General features: G+C 31.5%; 1 long non-coding RNA gene across 1 annotated transcript; it reads left to right on the forward strand.

Moving 5' to 3' along the window:
- Positions 1–10,765: 10,765 nt before the first annotated feature.
- Positions 10,766–11,847, forward strand: LOC149568746 (uncharacterized). The gene is made up of 2 exons (XR_016361701.1): positions 10,766–11,179; positions 11,465–11,847. It is a non-coding gene; the product is annotated as an uncharacterized LOC149568746 (long non-coding RNA).
- The last annotated feature ends 11,481 nt before the right edge of the window (positions 11,848–23,328 follow it).

A 23,328-nucleotide genomic window follows, 5' to 3' on the forward strand; every position in this document is an offset into this window, starting at 1 on the left:
TAACTATTTCCACAATTTTATCAGATTGAGGACTCTACACATTAGCACCTAGTTTCGTTCTAATGTACTATCATCCAAATTGTTTCTCCTTTTCAGATAATGTAATGTCATCTTTCGACTATACCCAATATGAGATGATAGTGAAGAGATCTATCTTTTTTTGCCATAATTTTATATTTAAAATAGATGCTAGTATCACTCTCTGTGTAATGGATTTATCTATAGATCTAATTTTTTTTCCAATGGAATGTAATTCTTCCTTAACACTTTCAATAATATCTTTTTTTAGTTTCTAAGTATTCCTTTTTTAACACTTGTATCTATACCCAATAGTTTCAATGACTCTTTTAATTCATCTTTAAGAAGTGAAATTGATAATAGTTGAGTTTTCTCCACTATATCAAGATTCTCAAATTGTGCAATTATTTCTTTAGACTTTTTATTCAATTTCCTCTTCATAGTATGTGTAGGTTGATTAGCATATTCTCTCAATTTTTCCACATTCATTTCAATTAAATGATCTATGTTTCTATGATTAATTTTTCTCTTCAAACTTTGAGCTAGATTAACATTCTCATTTGTTGTCTGATCTCGGGCTGCAAGAAAAATTAAAATAAAGACTTAGGATACAACTTCTCTTTAGGGTCCAAATATGTGTATATACATAAAAAATAAGCTATTAAATACAATTTTATCTAACCTTTAGATGGTCCTTCTTCGATATCCATTGCTTCATCTTCAATTTCCTTATGTCTAACATTTTCATCATCTACTACTGCACATGCATTATATAACAAATAAAATCAAGCAATTTTGTAAGGGATTTGTCTCTAAAATTAAAAATCAAAGATATAAATTTTGCCTCTAGACAGGTAGAAATCTAGAGAGATTGTACTTGAGAGAGATGCATGCATACATACATGTTTGAACTTGGTACTAAATATGTTTTCTATTTCACTACGTACTAAATAAATTCATAATTTAAAAAACCATTATAAAAATGTACCCTAATTTTAAATATTCATAATTTAAAAACCATAATGTAATAAACCCTAATTCTAAATATTCATAATTTAAAAACCATAATGTAATAAACCCTAATCCTAAATATTCATAATTTAATAAAACCTAATCCTAAATATTCATAATTCAATAAACCCTTAATATTAAGTTAATAGTAACCCTAAGTTTATATTTACAATATTCCTAATTGGATAAACCCTAATCTTAATTATATACATACAAAAAGTCTGCAATATGATTGTACACTACATGAAGATATACATTGGAAAAAATATTACACATGTACATACCTTGCCTCCTATAGTATCTTGCTAAGTTTTTTAGCAATTTTCATCTTGTTGTTTGTTAGTTCTTCTTCATGAATATTTACTTGCTCTTTTACCTTTATTGCTCATGTCACAAATTTTTCTTCCAAAATTCAAAAACAAACAAGTTGCAAAATATTTCCTCCCTCCCAATTGAAGTGCAAATTATCTGATTGGATTTGAATGTGACAATTGAAAAAAAAAATCTATTTATATGATAATTTTTGTTTTTAAAAAACCCCCAAAAGTCGACCTTACTTTCGATCAAGACTACCTAATGTAGTTTTGATCAAAAGTAAGGCTAACCCATTTAACCACATAGGTTAGCTTTCTTAGTTTCAATAGAAACTAGACAATTTTGTTTCTATTGAAACTAGGTAATTACAGGTCTAAAGTGTAAGAATATTTACTATGTTTTTATGGCTTCTAGGATCAATTACTAGGTTCACATGGAGCATAGAAGTAATGTCATTTTGCATGATATAAGTACTCTGGAAAAGCTTTCTAATGACTATGAATTTGCTACATTTTGAATTTTTTAGATATACATCTTTGCAAGTGAATCGAACAAAGGTTTGTTATAAAAAATAAAACTCTATATTGGACGCTCATGGAAAAATAGTAACTAAGAACAAGTTTTTTGAAAACTAACTATAGTCTCCGTATTGGAGTCCTCTTTCAATCAAAAAAAGAAATTTTGAAATTGGGTAAATATTTAATAAGTTACATGTGTCAAAAGTCATGTATGTCCAAATTCATGTTAGGTTAACTTTAAAATCTGATAAAATATGAAATACTAAGGATAAAGACATTAGATCACCCCCATGGTTTTGGTATAGTTGTTAACAAACTAAATTCAAAAGAATCACATTGAAATCTATTGTAGAAAAAAAGTTATGTGTGTCAAAAATAATGTCACTTTAAAAAAATTAGGTTTTCGATAACACACCAATTTTCATGAGAGAAAAAATAATTCAATATTTTTTAAAAGAAATATATTTGTATTCTACACAGAAAATCCTAAAAGACTCTAATTTACGTCATCTTCAAATTCCTAACCGTTAAATGGAAATTTGAATCCGAAAGTGAAATTTTTCTTGAAAATTCATAGTTCAGTATCAGTTTAGGCAAAAAAGTGTAACCCACTTTATATACACAAGATGAACATTTCAAGATATCCAAAACATCATTCTTTCAGTTCAATGAAACTTATTAAGAATTAGATTCAATATTAATATAAAATATTTTAGCACATGCCACATGCATCGTACATTAACTATATCCATGATTAAAAACTTCCTTGATAGATTCACCCTTTGTCATAGTCTCTAGTACACAATTTTTTTCCAATTTTTCATAAATCCTCAATTATTTCTTAATGGATTAAAAATAACTTAGTTCTATCACATTATAACTAAAGACAAAACATCACTTCATTCCAAGATAGAGAGGAAACAATAGAATGCATTACTACAAGAACCACAATAGAAATATATTCACTATTTTTAATAACGACCTCATTCACAACCACATCCCAATGAAGCTAAATAAATAAAGTAAAGAAACGCTTAATAATATTATTTTTATCAACCACAATTTAAAGTAAAGTAGAGCTTTTAGCCATAAAATATATCATGCAATATACTACCACTCTTGTAGCAACTTAATCACAAGAATCTAAATGAAATCAACATAAGCATTAGTCAATAAATACCCACACAGAGATATTCAATCCACATTTATTTGAAAAAAAATCAATATCAAAGAAATCATAAACACTTAACCAAAGCATAAAGAACATGCAGATACTAAAATCAAAGATGCCAAAGTACCACATCAATACATACGATCTCAAGAACAAATCCTTCAAATATATATAAGAACTTCCAAACCAGACAACAAGAACATGGAACATAAACTCATTTGATCACAAAACTACAAATTAAAACGTGGCAAGGACTAAGACAACATCACATTTACAAGGAATAGACACATTTGGCACATAACCGCTTGATTTCACTGAAATCCAATCATCACCCTACTTGGGCAATAAATGCAATATTTTAATTTTAAATTTATATATACCTTTGTCATATACGATTTAACCACTTTTCCCAAATAAGCACTATTCACAAAAATGACAATAACACCCATGAAATTATCTATTACACTATGGAGCAATAGGCATACCTCTTCTACCCTCTAAACAAAATTAACTATGGAGCTGTAGGCATACCTCTTCTACCCTCTAAACAAAATTAATGGTTTAACTATTTACTATAAAAGTATATTAGAATCTAAATCCAGATCCCTTACCATATAACTAGATTTACAAATCCCTCCACTTAGACATTGTCCCATTCAAATTGATAATATCTATATTTCCTACATAGCTTTATGCTTTTATACTATTAACTAGATCTAATAAATCATCATAAAACACTAATCAATATCATAATTCTAATTACCTTTAGCTAAATGAATAATATTTAATTATAATATTTAATCATGTTAACAAAACACCTTATATACTAAGATATCAATATTGATAAAATTAATTTTATCATATACATATACATATATGTATATGTGTATGTGTATGTATATATATACATACATGCAAACATATTAATACACACATTCATATATATATATATTTATATATATATAATTAATTAATTTAAAATAATAATAAATATAACAATCAAATTCTTATTAACTAGTCTGTACTTCTTTAACTAATTTAAAATGTTGAAACATCAATACTTTTATTTCCTATGAAGTACTGTCTCCAAGAATGGTATTCCATATTAGATCATTATGCTAATAAGATTGCAAAAGAAAAGAAAGAAAAGACTTCGTTGACAGAATCAACATGCAACAAGAGAAACCAAATACAAGTAAATGCTCATATCCGAAGATTCTAATCAACCAATTGTTTAGAAACGATTTCATTTCAGCAAGACATAAATGGTGGTCCATCGGTCAGCATGTTAGCTGTTGAATAAAAGAATGCAAAGTTTATCCAAAGAAAGAATAACATAAAGAATCTCACATTTTTACTTCATTTGCATGAAAGGAGACAAACACATACAAGTTCTTGTACATACCTGAATTTTACGAAGATAATAGAATAATATGTCTTCTTTTCCAATCTCAAATTTTCTTCTTCGGTAGCACTTTCAATAGTTACATATGTTTAAAGTTTCCAATCAAGATCAGAAAAAGAATTCATTTTTTACCTTCCTTTTAAGTCAGTGCCTTCTTTCTAAACTTGACTATTTAACACTATCAAGTCTTAATGTATGATATTTAATTTCCAAAAGAAAATGACTCCCCTTCATACACACCCAAGCTTCTGTTACTATTCTTTGTAATATTACACCTCTTCTCACATGAAATCTTTCCTAAAACCATAGTAAAGATATTAGGAAGTGAAGAAAATTGAAATAACATTAAACAAAACTAGAGCTAGGTCCCGAAATCATATTTTCGTACTTTGCAAAAGAGTCAAACATAAGCATGACTTGCGATTTTGCATATAGTACACAAGTTACAACCAACAAATACAATCACAAATGGCAATGCCTATAGCAAACAAAGCAAATAAAATAATGTGCAAAGAGTGAAAAAAAAAATGACAAAAGCAAGCAAACATGCAGCAATCCTTAGTCATGAACTCTTTATTTCTAAGAGATGATTATGCTCCAGCCAAGCCAGTACTTCATACTTTATATTAACTTTTAGGTCCTCAATGTTAATTATAAGCATGGCATGGAAGCAAAACTAGGGAATAGTGTTGTGTACAGCTATATAAGTGTGATGTATTTGTTTGAAAATTAAGTGCATATGTCCAGTTTTTAACTATTGCAGCTCTTATATTCTAATATGGTATCAGAATAGGATTAGTTGTGGTTGAGTTGACAAGATGCAAAGGAATCACCATGCTACTATTAAAGGATCTGAGTCATGAAAAAACTGTGAATATTTCCATGGCCCTCGCAATTCCCTTTCCCTGACAAGGCTCATTCATTGACATTCGACTTGGGTTCATTCAATGGTAAAGTGCTTGACTGGAATAATTTAACTGGCAATAATTTAATTCTTAAGACTTAATTTAAAATGTATGAAGTGAAATAACATTTCGGCAAAAATTGCGACCTAATTTTAGCAGTCGTGATCAATTTAAATGTCTTGTAATTATTTATAACCGAGTCATTGATTTAGTAGATTAGTTAATAGTTTAATTGTTATTCTCTAATAAAAATTTAATCATTATGTTTCGAGGGACAATGTATTAATGAAACTGACAAACTGTTTACATGCAGAATAACGTTAGTTTCAATAATAACAGCCCGCTAAAAATAGGTGAAAATAGAATTATAATATGACATTCTCTTATCTACGAGTCTTAAAAACTAGTGTTTGTACCGAAAAGGTACAAGTGTATAGCCGATAGTGTATATTTGTTAGTTCTAAATATTTTAAATGCAGTTAAGAATAAAAAAATTTACTAATTGCAGAAGAAACTTCTTGTAAAATTCAGTGATCAACAATTAATTATTGTAACATTTTAATGAAAGATCATGGTTTTAAAAAATTGTATTTCCTAAAATTGTTGTTGTACTAAGTATGTTGGAATAATAGTAGCATGCAAAGTATTAGCTTATTAGATTTGTTTTAAAGTATAGATGACATTCATTTTTATGACCTTTTTATGACTTAAGATGCAAACCAAAATCAATCAAATGATATAGAAATAGATGGAGAGAAGAGACCACATGCGAAAAAGTGAAGAGAAGAAAAAAATGTAGCCTCTCTTGTTTGCTTTGATGGTCTCTTCTCCCCAAGCACTCGATGATGGATGATGTATAATATTGATGGTAAAAAATATAGAAAATCCAAACCAAAAATGAATTTGAATTATATATGAATTTTAAATCATAATTTTTCAAAGTAGATTTATAGAATCATATAGGTCAACTCAAAATGATTATTTTCCAATACTAATACTACTATGTATAAGCAATTCCACACTTTTGGTTGTAATAATCTAGAAACTAACACAATAGTAATAAATAATACTTTAATCTATATCAAGAAACAGATTATTGTTTTATTATTTTAATTATAACCTCAACATCAATAATATTGCATAATGCAAAACAAAATTAGAAATAAAATGGCAACAATCAAACTACCAAATACAACTACAAACAACCCTTAAAGAACAACCATATAGTGGAAAACCATTTTTATTTTATCAAATTTATTGACATTGAAAAATTGATTCTTCTCAAATAATGTTTATTATTCAATAGGAATAAGGTTGTGCTTACTTCACCAATTATTATTATTCACCATTTATTATAATGCTTGCTCATGGTAAATGTCTTTTCGTTTATTCCACAATGCCTTTGTAGTATCTGGTGATTCCTAACAAGCAAGAATGTACTCAATTTGGTAGCTAACATTCCACCCTCATGGTAGGTCAATAGACTATTGTGATCATTTGCCAATATCAATGTGTATCTAAAAACCAAAGTCAGCATCCACCATGCCAATGGGGACTAAGTTTTCTCCTTCATGGGACCCACCACAATGCAGCCAGAGGAACTTAGAGTGCCTCAAATGGCACTAAAAAAATGGCTACCTTCAATATAGCCCATGATCACAAAGAATCATGGCCTCGATCCAATTACCAAGGCATGTACATAGAAAACCAATGTGCCAACCTAATGCAATACACACACACACACACCCTAGCAATCATTAGAAGCAAATTATAGTCACTCGTAACCAGAAGAATACTAGTTTAAATTTGGGGAGATGGAGAACTGATTGCAATGGAAGAAGGGGAAGGGCAAGAGATCGAATTGAAGTCTCGGTGCTTCACCCCTGTGAGCATCACCTAGATCCAATGAGTGCTAAGTGTTCCATTTATTCTCATGAGAGATGGCTTCATGTTGAATCACTACTCTTCTGCATTTCCACATTTCCGCATTTCTCTCTAAACACTTCCCTTTCTCCCAACGATTTTGATGTCGCCCACATCCTGATGACACTTTCCAATTCCCACAATAATCACTTCTGAAATTGTTGTAGCCAAGTCAAATTCGCAATTGGACGCGGGAACCATGGCTTTGGATTCCCTCGAATGCATTTGTTCTTATGGTTGCTTGCAAAACAATCTGATTGTGGTTTGAATTAAATGATCCACATTCCACATGTTTGGCCTGCAGAAATGGAATAAATCAATGCCTATCAAAGTTTTGATTTTTATGGAACGGTTACAATGTGGTGCTGCCTGGCAGTGGTTTTGCCGTCAACGCCAACCAATGCACAATGCCGAGAAAAACGTTATTTCAAAAAATACATAGAGAAAGTGGTTACCAAAAATAAAAGATAGTGGGCTAAAATGCTTAATGCTATTTGGGATGAATTCAATACTACCCTTCTGTGCTTATCACCTTCGAGGTCACGCAAACTGATACAACCATCAGTCAAGACCTACCAAACTGTATTCTGTCAAATGATGGGGTCGGCATACGGAGGTGGGAAATCGGGGCCGCGAACTAAATTTCCTGACCGTCACAAGCTGCAGCGTGAGGAATTCAGACTAATTATAAGTTCCTTAAAAAAGAAAAATAGAGTGCCTTGAGCTTTTATTTTTAAAGCAAAACAAAAGTCCCTATAAAGCTATGCTTGTGGTGAATTTTATTTTTGTTAGATTGTGCTGAATTTTATGAATGTGAGAAGACTTCTAGAGAATTTTAGAACTTTGCAACAAAGTGGTTTGTCCTCTTTTTAAATTGCATCTGTCATTCTATGAGTATGGATCCATTTCAATTACTACCAGAAGACTTAGTCAAGGAATTTGTTTTGAGGATCCCTTATATATTTTATAGTAAGCTCAGGTCCATATCAACAAAGTGGAAAGCCATTATAGAATGTGGTGAAGTGTACAAAGAAAGAGTCAGATTAGGATCATGTGAAAACCTTGTTTGTTTTCTAGACCAATCTGGTGAGTGTAATAGAATTGCATTCTATGATCCACTCTACAACTCAGTGGCCAAAATCCCATCTATGCCCACTAAATTTCAGTTCACAGACTACTCTCACTGCTTGTGTGTTGGTAAAAAATTGATTTTTATGGGTCTCAACTATGAAATTAAACCTACAAAGGCTACCATGGTATTTGATTTCATGTCACACACATGGAAAAAGGGAGCAAAGGTTCCCATTCATACATTTGGACACCAAATTTCTTGTTTTTCATCCCTTGAAGGACTTGTTTATTTTGCTGGAGAATGTCAAGAAGCGGCAGTTTATGAAGTATCTGAAGATAAATAGGAGCTTCTTCCAAAAATGGAAGAAAAGATAGGTTGGGCGAGAGGTTATTATATTGATGGGATGTTTCATGTTGTGAGTGTTTGGGCAAAGAGTTTTTACAGGACTGATCGATTCAATCCAGTGACTCAACAGTGGGATGTGTTGTATGATTTTGAGTTGCTGAGATATTCTCCATTGTCTTGTGTGGTTGAATCAGGGAATATATATTCATTTGCAGAGCATAATAAAGTATTGGAATTTGATTGTTCAAGGAAGGTGTGGATAGAAGCACGCCATGTTCCTCCATATCTTAACTGGGTTAGTGGAGAATCATCTATTTGTGATAGGAAGAACAGATGCTTCTCCAAAATTTGAACTCTGTGATGATAATACATGGAGGTGGGTGTTTACAGACAGCTCAATAACCACACCATGGAGTTACTACAGTTCTCTTGTGATCATTCAAATTTGAATTTTTTAAAAAGTTTTATGTTTACATGGAATTCACTTGCGATCCTTAAATTTGAATCCTTAATATATGAGTAGAAAACCTTGCAGAAAGGCATCCCTCTTAATTTCTGATTGTTCATTTATGGTTTTTGGCCTATTTACATAGGTATAGCTAAGACCTAATTTTGATGTTATGAATTGGCAGGCTAAATGTGAAGCGGGACAAATTTCATGACTCGTTTAAATCCATTTTGATCATGGAGTTTATTAATCTGAACCCATAGTAATTTACTAATTTGTAACTGATGATATTATTGAATATTTTGTATTATCAGAGATGTGATGCAGTCCTATTTTATATGAAATGACTTGACTTCTGTTAATCTTTCTTTTGAACACAGTGAAGGCAGTAAAAATCAAATAGCATTGCTCATGTAATGTAGTCATTCTTTAATGCTTGTTGTATTTCAGCAGATTGCAGACACTTAATATTAATTAACGGTTCACAGGGATATGTCCCTAGCTAAGTATTCTTGTGGCGATGGGAAGGGAATAAGATGTTCCCCGCCTTGTGGGGAAATGCCTAGCGATGCACTGATAGCCTGAGGGACATCCAAGGGATGTGAGGCATCCCCCAACAACACCCTAAAATATAGTCTATTAAATTAAAAAACAAATCTACTGAACAATTTAAACATGAATTTTCTGGCATCAATTTGGCAAAAGTTAGATACAAGGGCATTGCTGGTTAGTAGCAAGGATTAAACTTAAATTTGCAAAACACAACCATTAATTATGGTTTGGAATCCTTTGAATGGAAAGAAAACTTGTTAGCTTATTGATGGTCAAAGGTTTATTTTAATCCCAGCTCAGACCCTTGTTCAAGATGCAGGTTAAGTCAACATTAAACTGCTAAGCATGGAAAGCTACAAGTGTCAAAGAGATCTTTATCCTATGCATTTTGGAGAAAATACATTGACTCTTTTGAACTTAATTTATTTGATTAATGCTTTTAGTGTGTCTTCAAGACTGAACAAATGTAATGTTATGAGTTAAACTTACCTATGTGATAATTAAATATGATTTAGACCGATTCATGTTTATTTTTTTAGTACATATTTGAATTTTCATATTTTCAAACTTCAGGGTCCTTTTCATTTAAGTTATCTTGGTATTTTTTTAAATTATTAATTTGATAGCATCTCTCCACCATCCCTGAAATCTGGAAACTGATATGCTATCCCTAGTTCTTGTAGAAACATTGAAAATAAATGGCATCGTCCATGAAAATTCTATGATTGGTTCATGGCCACTCTTGAATCTAATAGGTGTAACTAACTATTACTGCCACCCAATGCACAAGTAGGATTGCACTGGAGGGTATCAGTATCTCGTAAATTCACTTGTTTCAAGTGTATGCATGTCAGTGTCTAGATAGTGTGGGACACATTTCCACATTTCCTTAGGGGATGTAGTGGAATTTTTGTTGGTCCATCCTATTCCGGAAGGGTTTGTAAAGGATGCTTTTTTTTTTTTTAGTTATGCCCCTTCCATGTGAAATAGGGACTTGCCAGAAATTATTGTCAAAAGTAAAACTAACAATTCTTTAGATATTTTTCTCACCATTATTCCGGTTTTTCTCCTCCAATCAATGTACATTTCATGGTAAAGAGAGCAATATAAATGAGGAATCATACAGGGGCAGCGGGATGTGTTGCATCTTATTTTTTATTTGGTCTTCAGGATTTCACTTTTTAGGATGCTAGGGTATTCTAACTGTTCCTAAATTAATTTATCCCCTGGTTCTAGTTGCACAGAATGGCCAAGAGGGAAGTGAGTCTGTTTCTAGTCCCTTCATAATGCATGCATATATTTCATGATCATGTCTTTCTCCTAGCTGCAATGTTGTGGGTTTAAAATCATTTCTGTTTGCAGCTTTTCAAATTTACCCTTGTCTCTATTCAGTATGGTTTTTCTTTAATCAATAATACACAAATCCTCTAGTCCAGTTTTGTCTTCTGGTGGAAGGGGAAGTATAACTCAGAGACATGATATGCACCCACAAGAAGGTATTATGGCTTTAGGCATATGTTTCCTGGCTTCTTTCAATGTACAATTCTATTTATGGGTAATCTTTAGTTTTATTTTTATATTTACTTTGAGGCAAAATAAATATTATGTGCCAGGGTATGATGCGTATAATAAGTAGTTTTGTTGTAGTTCTGGTCTCTATACACCTTCCTTCACATTAAAGGCTGATTATTGCCTCAATTTATCTATTTCTATGAATATGTGGTTCTTTGAGCAATATAATGGAGTTCCTTATGTTTTATATCTGCATTTCTATTTGACAGGTGGAGTGGTGAATGTTAATCCAATGATTTATCAGAGACCTTCTCAACCTAATCCAAGCAATTGGATTAGTGCAGACTCGGAGGATGAAGATGGAGATGAAACTGATGTTTGTGTGCATTCAACACCACTGCGAAAAATGGGTCCTGGATCTCGTTGACGAGATTGATCCTTATCTTTTCAATCTCCAAAGTAGGCACGACGTCTAAAACCTAAATCTCCTCAAAATCATTGTAGTGCTCTGAGGTAAATGCTAAAGAATATGACAAGTGGCATATCTCTTAAGCTCAAGAATCCAGAGAAGTCAGACTTTTTAAAAATGTTATATTACATTCCAAGGATCATGTGTATGCCGTTTATACTTATGCATTCATCATTTATGTCACCTCTCTTTATATCTTCTATATGGTGTGAGATTTTGAAATTTCTATGAAAACCATGAATCCCCAAGATAGATAATTTGGGTGTGAGATTGAATATAATTGTGGCTGGTATTGTTTAGGCTGGATCCTTGGGCACTTTTTTGTGTCATACATTTTGATTGTAGTCTTGTTAGTTAATGGTTGGTAGCTTGGCTAGAGTCAAGCCTTCTTCCTTCTAGGATGACATTGTATTCGTGTCTACCTACTAGCTTGCTTTTTAATAGGGTTGGGACAATTGCTTCCCCTTCTATCTGATAGAAAATATAGATGATTCATGCACTACCTATAAAATAAGTTTCTAATATCCCCATAAAATATATAGCTCACTCAAACCAAGTAGGACATGCAATTTATGAATCCACAATATAGATGATTTGGGTGCGAGGTCGAGTATGATTGTGGCCGGCATTGTTTAAGATGGATCCTTGGGTATTCATTTGTTTCATGCATTTTGGTTATTGTCTAGTTAGTTTGTGCTTGGCAGCTTTTGGGTGTAGTTGGATCTTCTTCCTACTAGCTTGCTTCGAAATAGGGTCAAGACATGTTGATCTGAGTTTTGTTCCACCACAACATACAAAATCAAATATTTAACATTCCAAGATGAAATATCAAATTTACAACTCTCTTGAATAAGGATTCTCATATGCTAAACAATGTAAATAGATTGTGTGATCAAATGGAACAACCTCAAGGTTCCTTATGAATCACATATAGTTGTGGTTATCAGAAAGGGACTTACACTGCTCAATTAGTGGATATCAACTTGATTTTAAGCTCTCTAATCACCTCCAACCAAAAAACTACAAAGAGATAAAAATAGAATGTAAGACAATGTTGATGGTGTAGTGAGCCTCTCACCAATTCTTGCTTGATCATGTCAACTACGTTCACTTTCTGACTAAGAATCCTTTATCTTCTTGCCTTTCTCCTTAAGTGAAAGCTTGTCTTCAAATGCTAATTCAATGTTCTTGGTAGCTAGAACATAATTATCATAGTTATCTAGCTCAAATGTAGTCAATCTTCCAACTATGGCCTCTAAATTTATCTTATGATTTGCTTCACATCTTCTTTCTTGAATTGCAGAAACTCTAATTGCATAAATAGGGAGTAATGTTCTAAGAACTTTACTTATAACTGTTTCCTCCTTGATATCTCCTCCAGAAGCTTTGATTGCACTAACACTTGCTTTGACTCTTCCAACATGTTTTGCAATATTTTCATCTTCTCTCATCCTTATCTAATCAAATTATCCTCTTAAACTTTTTGCTTTGGCTCTTCTCACATTGTCATCTCCTCCATAGATATCTTTCAATTTGTTCCATATTTCAAAGACAGTTTTGCAGTCCTTGACATCATCAAATTCTTCATAGCTTAGGGAAAATGCAATGTCTATCATCATGGTGTTATGAATCTTCTTCTCAGCAATGTCATTTATAGATAATGTTCCAAAAGGAGTTACATATGCTTCATCCAAATATTTCAATCCTGTGTCTCCAATGGAAGCTAGATGGAGTCTCATGAGACCTTGCCATGCTAAAAAGTTATCCCTGTTAAGCCTTAGAATTTCCCTCTTGTAAGACATCTTGATCTTTAGCTTAGATCCTTGAAATCTTTCTTGCGAGCACCAAAAGCTCTGATACCAATTGTTGGAATTATAGATGGAGTAACTAAGGGGGGGGGAGGGGGGTTGTGAATTAGTTACCACAAAAAAAAATACACAAATCCCTTAGATGTCTTAAATAACTAGTTACTTCTATCACTCGATAGCCACATAGAAAAATGTTGTAACTTGGTAGATTAACTTGTTACTGATCTTTAAGCATTCACAACTATTAACATGCATGCAAAGGAAAATAACATGAACACAAGAGACACCAAATTTAACTTGGAAAAAACCACCAAGTAACTAGCTACCAATTTTCACTCTTTTGAAGTGAGCCCTGTTAGGAGCCAACCTTGTTAAAGGTTACAAAACACACTATTAGGTGTGACCTAGTTAGAGGATTTAATCACCCTGTTAGGAGTGGCCTTGCTAGAAGACTTTAGAACAATTCAATAGAACTATCCACCTTGTTAGAGGATTTTAAAAATGTCTCTTAGACCAACTCTATTAAGAGATTTAGGAATTACTGCTACAATGGTGAGAAAGTAACAATAAGTGACCTGAATGAGATGCAACTAAACTTTGCTGATACAGATTTCTGCTTTGCTTCACTAGATCCTCTCGGATCGAATACAACTTTGTTGCTCCTCAAGGATATTTGATCCTTCTTACAAATTCACTCACACCTTCCTCTTCACACAATTAACTCAATTGCATACTCGCTCATTCATTCATCCATACATTTGAAATCACAACTTGAAATTTTATTTATACATTACAGATTGTGAAGTCGACTCATTTACAAGTTACAATTACCAATAAACCATACATTAATTGGCTACAAACATTACATGAAACAATTAAACTTTATTTCCCAAAACAATGAAATCCTTCATTGGCCGACCCATCTCGGTAAACACTGCTCCAAAAATGACTTCCAGTGTTAACCAAGTGAAGCTCAGTAAACACTGCAAACTCTGCAAAATAACCTTTGGAGATCGAGTGAACTCAGTAAGAACTAAATTTCCTTCACTGACCTTGTGAGCTTGGTAGAAACTGTCTTCTGCTATAAATTCCTTCAGTGCCCGAGTGAGCTCGGTAGAAACTGACTCCATAGTGTAGAAACTGACTCCATAGTGTAACGCTTGGTAGACTTTGTAATTCACTTTGCTGACCATTTGAGCTTGGTAGACTGTATCTGATAACTGACATGAAATTTGTGTAACATCAAAGACAACACACAATTGAACAATTGTATCCAACAGTAAGAACTTGCATTACAAGTGTATTGTAATCTTCTTGATTTGAGAATACATTGTGCGGGTTTTGGAGGGTGGGGGTTTTCTCTTGAAAGCCCCACGATAATCATTGTGTTATGTGTTCATTGTTATTTTGATTATATCATTATGCATTTCCTAAGATCTCTGCAATAGTTAGATGAATTTGGGTAATCCTCCTTTCAAGATTAGTGTAGGAAGTGATTCGTGCACCTTTGCTTCCCTACATCTTGAATTGATTTCTACTATATGTTTGTAACATCAACACTTAACAAAAGGAAAAACTCCATTATTTTTTGATTAAAAACTATGTTCTTCACTAGGCAGATTAAAGTCCAAATGAACTTACAGAATAAACATTTTTGGAAATTCTTTGAAGGGAGGTTTGGACTTTAATCTGCCCAAGTCATTTGTATATTTTTGGAAGCTGCTAATATCTTTTGAACAAATTCAATTTGTACTAAATTTGCAATCTTTGCATTCTACGAGAATGCATTTATTTGGTGTACAAGTAAACAACTTCATGTTGATAAGGCGTTGTCCAAAAATATTTCACAATAGATTTATTTTTGTGTTTATATCTTCGTAGCGAGGTGGAAATAACAGTAGTCTCCAAGGTCTAACTTCGGTATTTGTAATTTTGCCTTTTCAACTTACACCTAAGCTCTATATACATGAGATTTTTGGGAAGGGAAAAACTAATTTTCTCACTAATTAGCAATGTTAAAATGAATTATTGATTGTGTATTGTGTGAATATGAAAAATATTTGCTTGCAATCACTAAATTTTTTGAATTGCTAGTTCGTTAATAGTTAATAATTTTCCAACTACTCTTAATTCTTTTGACTCTTTTTTTATCTATTTATTTAATTTAAATAATTATCATCTATATTGTTAACTATTATTCATTTCTTATTTATTTAGCTTAATTTGCTATTATTTATAAATTTATTTATTTAACTTAATAAGTTATTATTGATTTTATTTTTAAAAAATTATTATTATTTTATTTTATTTAGAAATTATTCATAATTTAATTTATTGAGATGAGATTTTATTTAATTTATAATTTATAATTTATCTCTAATTTTAACTCTCTCTTTATTCTTATTTATTTAGAAACATAATTAGTTGTTATATCTACTTTTAACTCACATTTTTCTCCCATTTATTTAAATTTTTATTTTTAAAATTGGTTGAAATTTTAGATTTTAAATTAATTTAATATACTTTTTAAATTAGTTTAGCTAAGAATATTTTGTGGGAGGAGTTGCTATTTTTCAATATATTTTTATATTTCTCATATTAATTTTTCATAATAATTTTTTTTGATGGAGATTTTTTAAATGATTTTTTTTTATTTATATACTTAAGTCAACAAACTTTAAATTTATTTTAGGTTTTAGCTTTTATAATTATTTTAGTTTATTTTTTACTATTCATTTTATACGTGTTTTTTAGATGATAATTTATTAGTATATGATAAATTGAATAAATAAATAATATTTATTTAGTTTATTGAATGAATTAAATTTTATTTTACTTAAATTAAAAATTAATTTTAATTTAATTTATGCACATTAAATTATAGTTTTGAAAAATATTAGTAAAAACCTATCAGTTGATTGTTGCAAGCATAAAAGCTTGGAACTGTTACTTAGATTATGTGGTGGATCACTTGGATGTTATTTTAGGTCATGCCATTCTTATTTTGGTATTTAAAGGTTGTAACTTATTTTTAAATTATAAATTAGGCTTTTAAAGTGTTTTATAATCTTTCATTAAATCATAAATATTCTATCTAATATTTAAGATATTTTATATGATTATAATTAGAATAACTATTGCATTTCTTTGTGTTTGACTCTTTAGATTAGCCTTTATTATCCATTCACAAGTTAATAATTGTACTACATCCCTTTGATGATGATGTGTAGGGTAAGTATTTTGGGTCTCTACATACATGTCAAAAACTCAATAGATCTCATAAATCTTATTTCATTGTGATAAAATCTATGTTAATTTTTTTTATTTGTATTGTGAAAGATGTGATAAGAGTTTTCTTGAATGCTATTATAGATATCTACTTCAATATCAAGTATAGTACCATATTGCTTTGACTTCGAGAAGCTTATTTCCAAACGAGGTAATGAGACATGAAAAATAAGATGTCAAGTTTAGAGAGAATATATCAAAACTTGTTTTCAATAAATACATATTTACTTAAAATGAAAGGAGATACTAGTGAGAATAAGTGTTAAGTGCTCTATCATAAGAAGAAGAAAATTTTCAATTTCATTTTGAAAAATAAGGACTAAGTGTACAATGTCATAAGAACAAAAAAATCAAATTATTATTTTGAATGCGAGATTTTATTAGATTCAATTTTTATATTTTTAATAGAAAGTTCAAATTCTCATAATAAAAACTTAATAAATACTTGTGATTGAATTATGCATACCTTTTTTATTTTTTTAAAGAAATACACTCATTTCCTTTTTTCGATTCTAATTATGTAATATTACCACACTTAGCTACAATTTTAATATGAGACAAACACTATCTATGATAAAAATAGATCAGAATGACACTGAAATTAGGAGAACTTTTTAATTGTTAATCTAATGCATTTATTAAAGTTGGTCACCAAATGAATTCTAAAATTTAGAAAAAAATTAATATATTATGTAAATATCACAAAAAAAAAATTGCATACAACGTTGTTACTTAAAAATAACTAATCGTTATCATTATAATAGATTATATTATATTTATCTTTGTATTAACATAGTGAATAAAATTGGGTTACATCAGTGAAATATAAGAGTTTTGAGCTACAAGACTAGTAAACAATATCAAAAGCAACTCAGAAGATATTTAGGTAGCATCTGAATAGCTAAATATTAAGCATATACATTTACATTTTTGAGTAACCTATAGTTTGTAATATCTGTTAATACAAAAAGTTTCATGGAAACAAAATAACATGGAAGAGATATCCTTCCACAAATCTAGCAGTGACCTATCCATCTTACTAATCTCTATGTCCTAGTAATGCTTGGTCATGGTGCATTCTGTTTGCATCACCATATCTATCTTCAATGCTCAACTTCTTGATGAATTGGTTCAAAATGTCAATTTCTCTTTTTCCAATCATATCTTTGTGAATATAAAATTAGTGGCATGAAACCACATCTTCCTTGTGAATCATGATTCGTCCCTCCCACATCAACACCATGAATTTCCTCTAGAGATTTTTATAGCCATGACAACCTATGATATAATATAAAAATGAATGAGTTTACATCCAAAACCAGTAAGCTACCTCCTTCTCTTTTGAAAAATCTCTCCAATCCTCTCCTTTCAAAGAAACCATAAAATATCACAGGTTAAAACAAACCAAAAAGTGTTAGCTTTAAAATCAAGAGACTCCACAAAGCCAACTAAAACTTCACTCCATGAAAGACTAGGTCTATAGTTCCATACAATAGGTGACCCAAATAAAATGGACCAGACACCACTGGCATAGATACTTTCATAAAATAGGTGTTCATAAGATTCAGGAACAAAGCTCACACCACAAACAATAGAACTGCCTAAATTATGAGGTAGAGTATTACCAACAAAAAGCTTTCTTAAAAGTAATAACCATCTAAAGCAAGAATCTTTTGGTTCATAAGTAGATTGCTAAAAGAAATTAAAGATATACTGCGACCTAGAGATCGAGCACCCTAGCCCCCCCAACAATGATTCACCATGTCAAAGATATAAAAACAATCTTTAAGCATATTATAAATATGTTTGGTAGAAGTCGAGTTAAAATTAGAATCATCTTTACACTTGATCAATTGCATTAATTGATCAACATTCATAGTATGACCTGGGAAAGAGTTTCCCATGGCTTTAGCAATGATACAATAAGTTTTCTTCTGAGTATTAGGAATGTGATATTTAGCATAATTTTTTTCCCAATACCCTTTAACCTATTGTCAACCATAATATCTTTAAATTGATACCATATTTGTACCAATTCTTAGTAGAAAAAATTTAGGTTAGTGCTAGAGGTTTACCATTAGCTTCTATTCCCCACCAAATGGATCTATCTAAAACAAAGTATGTAAGAGAACCCCCACTTACACCCTTGCTTAGGATAAGATTTCTAACTTGAGTCCATGCCTACCAAATGGATTGAAAGATGTGTAGGGCCCATTTGCCGTTGCACCAAAAACCATGACTGTTAGTGAACATGGAACACCACATAATTAACCACCTGTGGGCAGGGGAGCGTTTCGCATCACCCAACAAGATGTTGGAATAAAAAATAGACAACTGAAAGTTACCAAACACCTTGTTACATAGAGGAACATTAGTCTAGCTTTTGCCTTTTTTAATTCTTAATCTAGAGATGTTTTTTATGATCAAAACCTTTCAAGGTTCCTCCCTTGAAAGGGCTTGAATAATCCACTTAGAGGCCAATGCCATTCCTTGAGCTTTCAAAATTTTAATGCCTAGACCACCACTTTCCTTAGGTAAACAACACCGCTCCCATTTGGCACAATGTCTCTTTTTATTCCCTATCCCATCAGACCACAAGAAGTCTCTCATAATCCTTTCCAAGATAGCAATTTGATAATTAGCAAACAACCGTGCATAAGAGAAATAGATATGATGAGAAAACAAAACTTTTTGAACCACTTGCACTCGGCCAACCAAGGAAAGGAGATGAGTTTGCCACTTTGCCACTTTAAGTACTTATTTTCAATTTTGGAAAAGAGCCTATTCCACATATCTTTAAGAGATGGATCAATGGAGAATGACCTAATCCCAAATATCTAACATTGTCATTTGGTCTTGACCATTACCACAATTTGTTCACAATCCACTTTGGGGGGAGGGAGACCACCCAATGATAGAGGACTTATGTGAAGCTACTTTATCCCTAGACCATACAAAAGAAATTAAGCTTGTGGTTCATATTATCAAAACTGTCTTCCTCAAATTCAATAAACAAAGTAGTGTCATCTGCAAACTGAGCATTAAGAAAAATCTCCTTATTAGGAAGAGTGATTCCTCTAATTGGAGGCTCTGATTGTGAGGACCTGAGAATATAATACAGGGAATCAACTGCAATAACAAACAAAGGAGCAATTAGGAAACCCTTCCTAATAAATCTTTGGATAATAATACTATGAGTGAACTCACCATTTACATCAATGATAGTAGAAGAATACTTAAGAAGAATGTCAATCTATCTGCAAAAATAGGGAGGGAAACCAAAAGCATGTATTCCACCAAGCTCCCCAACATAATGCAAACACCTAGATGATATATAATCTATAGTAGACATGGAATTTTAAGCAAGCATAAGGTGGTAATTCACAATATGAATCTCCTAAAAAAGAGAATGCCCTTTTGTAAACAAACAAATCCATACAATAAATGGAATTATATTATAAAAGACTATGTCAATAAGGGGAATAAATGGGTCCTTGTGATAGGAGAATGAAACATTACTCCTCCATGCCCCCCCCCCCCCCCCCCTCCAAAATGTAGAGGCGAGGAACACAAAATATTATTATGATGCATACAAATTATGATTGCACCTAAAACTACACTACCCATAAATGATAATGTGTCCCCAAAGTATAGGCTAGTAATGTTCATAGTGAGAGGAAACATAATAGATACTTTGATGCTATTTAGAACGACCATGAAAAAAGTGGCATTCATAGTTATGCATCAATTGAATTATACCACAATCATTTAATTCTTAAATTTTATGCATCAAATAATAACACTCATTACTCTTATGACCAAAAGTTTGATGATACATACAAATGAAAGAGTTATTTTCACAAAAGTTTGATGATACATACAAATGAAAGAGTTATTTTCACATATTTCCTAATTTTTCATTTCTTTCTTAAATGAAGATTAATTAAGTCTCAATTGAAAAAATCAAACAAAATATTCTCTTGTTGTGATGAGAAATTAGGAGATGAATATATAGATTGACTGGACATATTAGGTTTGAAATCAAAGGCTTTTTGGAAAAGTGTGATTTAGATTTCTCATTGGTTTCTATGCTTTGTTGTAAAACATCCTATATCACGTCTTCTAGGTGGAATTGTATTGAAATTTAAAAAGGTCCATTCAATATCTATATATATGTTAGAATAATGTGTCTAGTTTTCAAATTTAAGGATTTTTTTTTTATTATAGAAGGTAGTTGTAAAATTTGAAGCTCCTTAATCATCACCTTGGAGAGTTGATGACATGTCAGATTATATTGGAGCATAATTGAAGAAAGAGGAGGGGATTGAATAGTTTTCAGTTGATGAGGATTCTTATGTGCTAAGGTTTAATTCGTAGAAAGGAAAGCATCAATGACATTGTCCTCTTGAGGATTGTTGTTATATGTGTATGGTATTGCCTGATAATCAAGTTGTGTGTAATGTTTTAGAATAATCATTGTTTTGTTTTGAGAGGTATATATAATGGTATTTAATTTACTAGGTTTTTAATTTTCAAGATTCATTTATAAAAGAGAGAGCATCAAAGATATCACCATCTACTTCTTAGGTACTTTCATGAAAAATGTTAGGAAAGAAAAAAATACAACTCATTAATTCTCTATCTCTAGAGGGAAGATAATTGAAATGGATAGTCGGGTAAGTGTTTTTAAGGTAATTGACAACCAAATCACCCTCTTCTACCAAAAATTCATCTTCATGCATAAAAATACTCTTATGGGAGGGGTGTATATCAAGTGAATAATCAACATTATGGTTCATCCCAAAGAGGGGGATCATTTTTGCATCGATGTGTCCTTATGAGGGAGAGAAGCTTTAAGAGAGAAATCATTAACTGGTCCATAAATGGGATTTTTTGTAAGCCCTAAATCCTTCTATCACATTAGTCAACTTTCATGAAGAAGAGGACAAGAGAAAAATAATTTGTTTATATAGATATAAGATTCAATCGATGTGCCTACTAAATATGCTAATTAAAATGGACATCTCACATATATATGTCACATTCTAAATTTAGTATATAAATCTCATATTCTAATTCTAAGAAATGTATTTATTCTAAATGTAACCCTTATTTCACTAACATTGATAGAAAGTTGCAATTTTGCATTCATATCCTTCTTGATAGGCAAATTTATTGAATACAATTCTTAGTCATTGTAATTTAAAACTTGCATTATAATTTTTAACATTCAACTTGATATATGATGCTGTCACGTAATTATGGAGAAATGATTTCCATACAATTTATTCTTATCATTTCTTTCACACTTCGACATCATCTAAATAGTTGTGTTGGGACTTATAATTTCTCTTTCATGAACAAGATAGAATTTTTTAAAAAATTGGTATTCAAGTCACATTTATAACTTATACCAATATGAGCATAATTCTACTTCAAACACTCCTACACTACATAGAAATCTCATACTTCCCTTAACCATGTCCCTTATTCTAGTGTAACACTTAGCCACCTATTAATCCTAACAATAACACTACGTGCCATATAAATGAAATTTCAAACCTTAGATGCTAACTCTTAACCCAATCTATATATGTAATTGTACAAATTATTTAGTAAATTATATACGTAACCTTAACCCTATCTATAACAATACTACTGAATATAAATAATATTATATTAGAGGGAAGGAGGGAGGGAGCAGCAGGGGGAGGGATAATAGAAATAATATTATATTAGAGGGAGGGATGGAGGGAGAGAGAGAGAGAGAGAGAGAGAGAGAGAGAGAGAGAGAGAGAGAGAGAGAGAGATATTAGGGGGTGCATTTAGAGATAAAGAAGGGAGAGAGGGATTGGGACTGTATCTAGAGATTAGGAGATATATATGAGGAGGTGTGACTAGAGAGAAGGAAGAGAGACATGTAGATTAGGGGGTGTATCTAGAGAGTGAAGAGGGATAGAGAGATATTAAGGGGCGTATCTAGAGAGAGATTAGGAATTTGAGAGAGAGAGAGAGTAGGGAGTCTCTCTCATACTATTAAAATATATATAGTCTATAACCCTAACCCTAACCCTTTTTCCATCTATAATCCTGATTATAATCGTAAAAATTTACATGTTTGACCCTTATTATAATTATAACCCTAACCCTAACCCTAATCCTAATCATAGTTATAATTAAACCCTAAACCAACTTCTAAATGTAACCCTTTCCCTAATGATGTTTCCTAAGCCTTAAATCTAATTGTAAGTTACTCGGTAGTATAGGTCCTAACCCTAACCCTAACTCTAATCCTAATCCTAGCAGTTCCTTAAACCCTAATCATAACTCTAACTTAAGCCTAATCCTAAACATAAACATAACCCTTAGCCTAAGCCTAACCCAAACCCAAACCATAACTTTAATTGTAACCATAGTTATACTCCTACCCATTACATTGCCCATTACCTTTGCAAGTCTTATAGAAAGCTTAACTATAACAATGCATATCATCTAAAACCCTAACCCTAACCCTAATTGCAATCACATATTAAAACCTAAGCCTAACCTTAACTCTAACCCTAACCCT

This window comes from Cupressus sempervirens, chromosome 3, assembly GCF_028749045.1.
Source record: "Cupressus sempervirens isolate cs-2001-9-10 chromosome 3, ASM2874904v1, whole genome shotgun sequence".
Taxonomy (NCBI): Eukaryota; Viridiplantae; Streptophyta; class Pinopsida; order Cupressales; family Cupressaceae; genus Cupressus; species Cupressus sempervirens.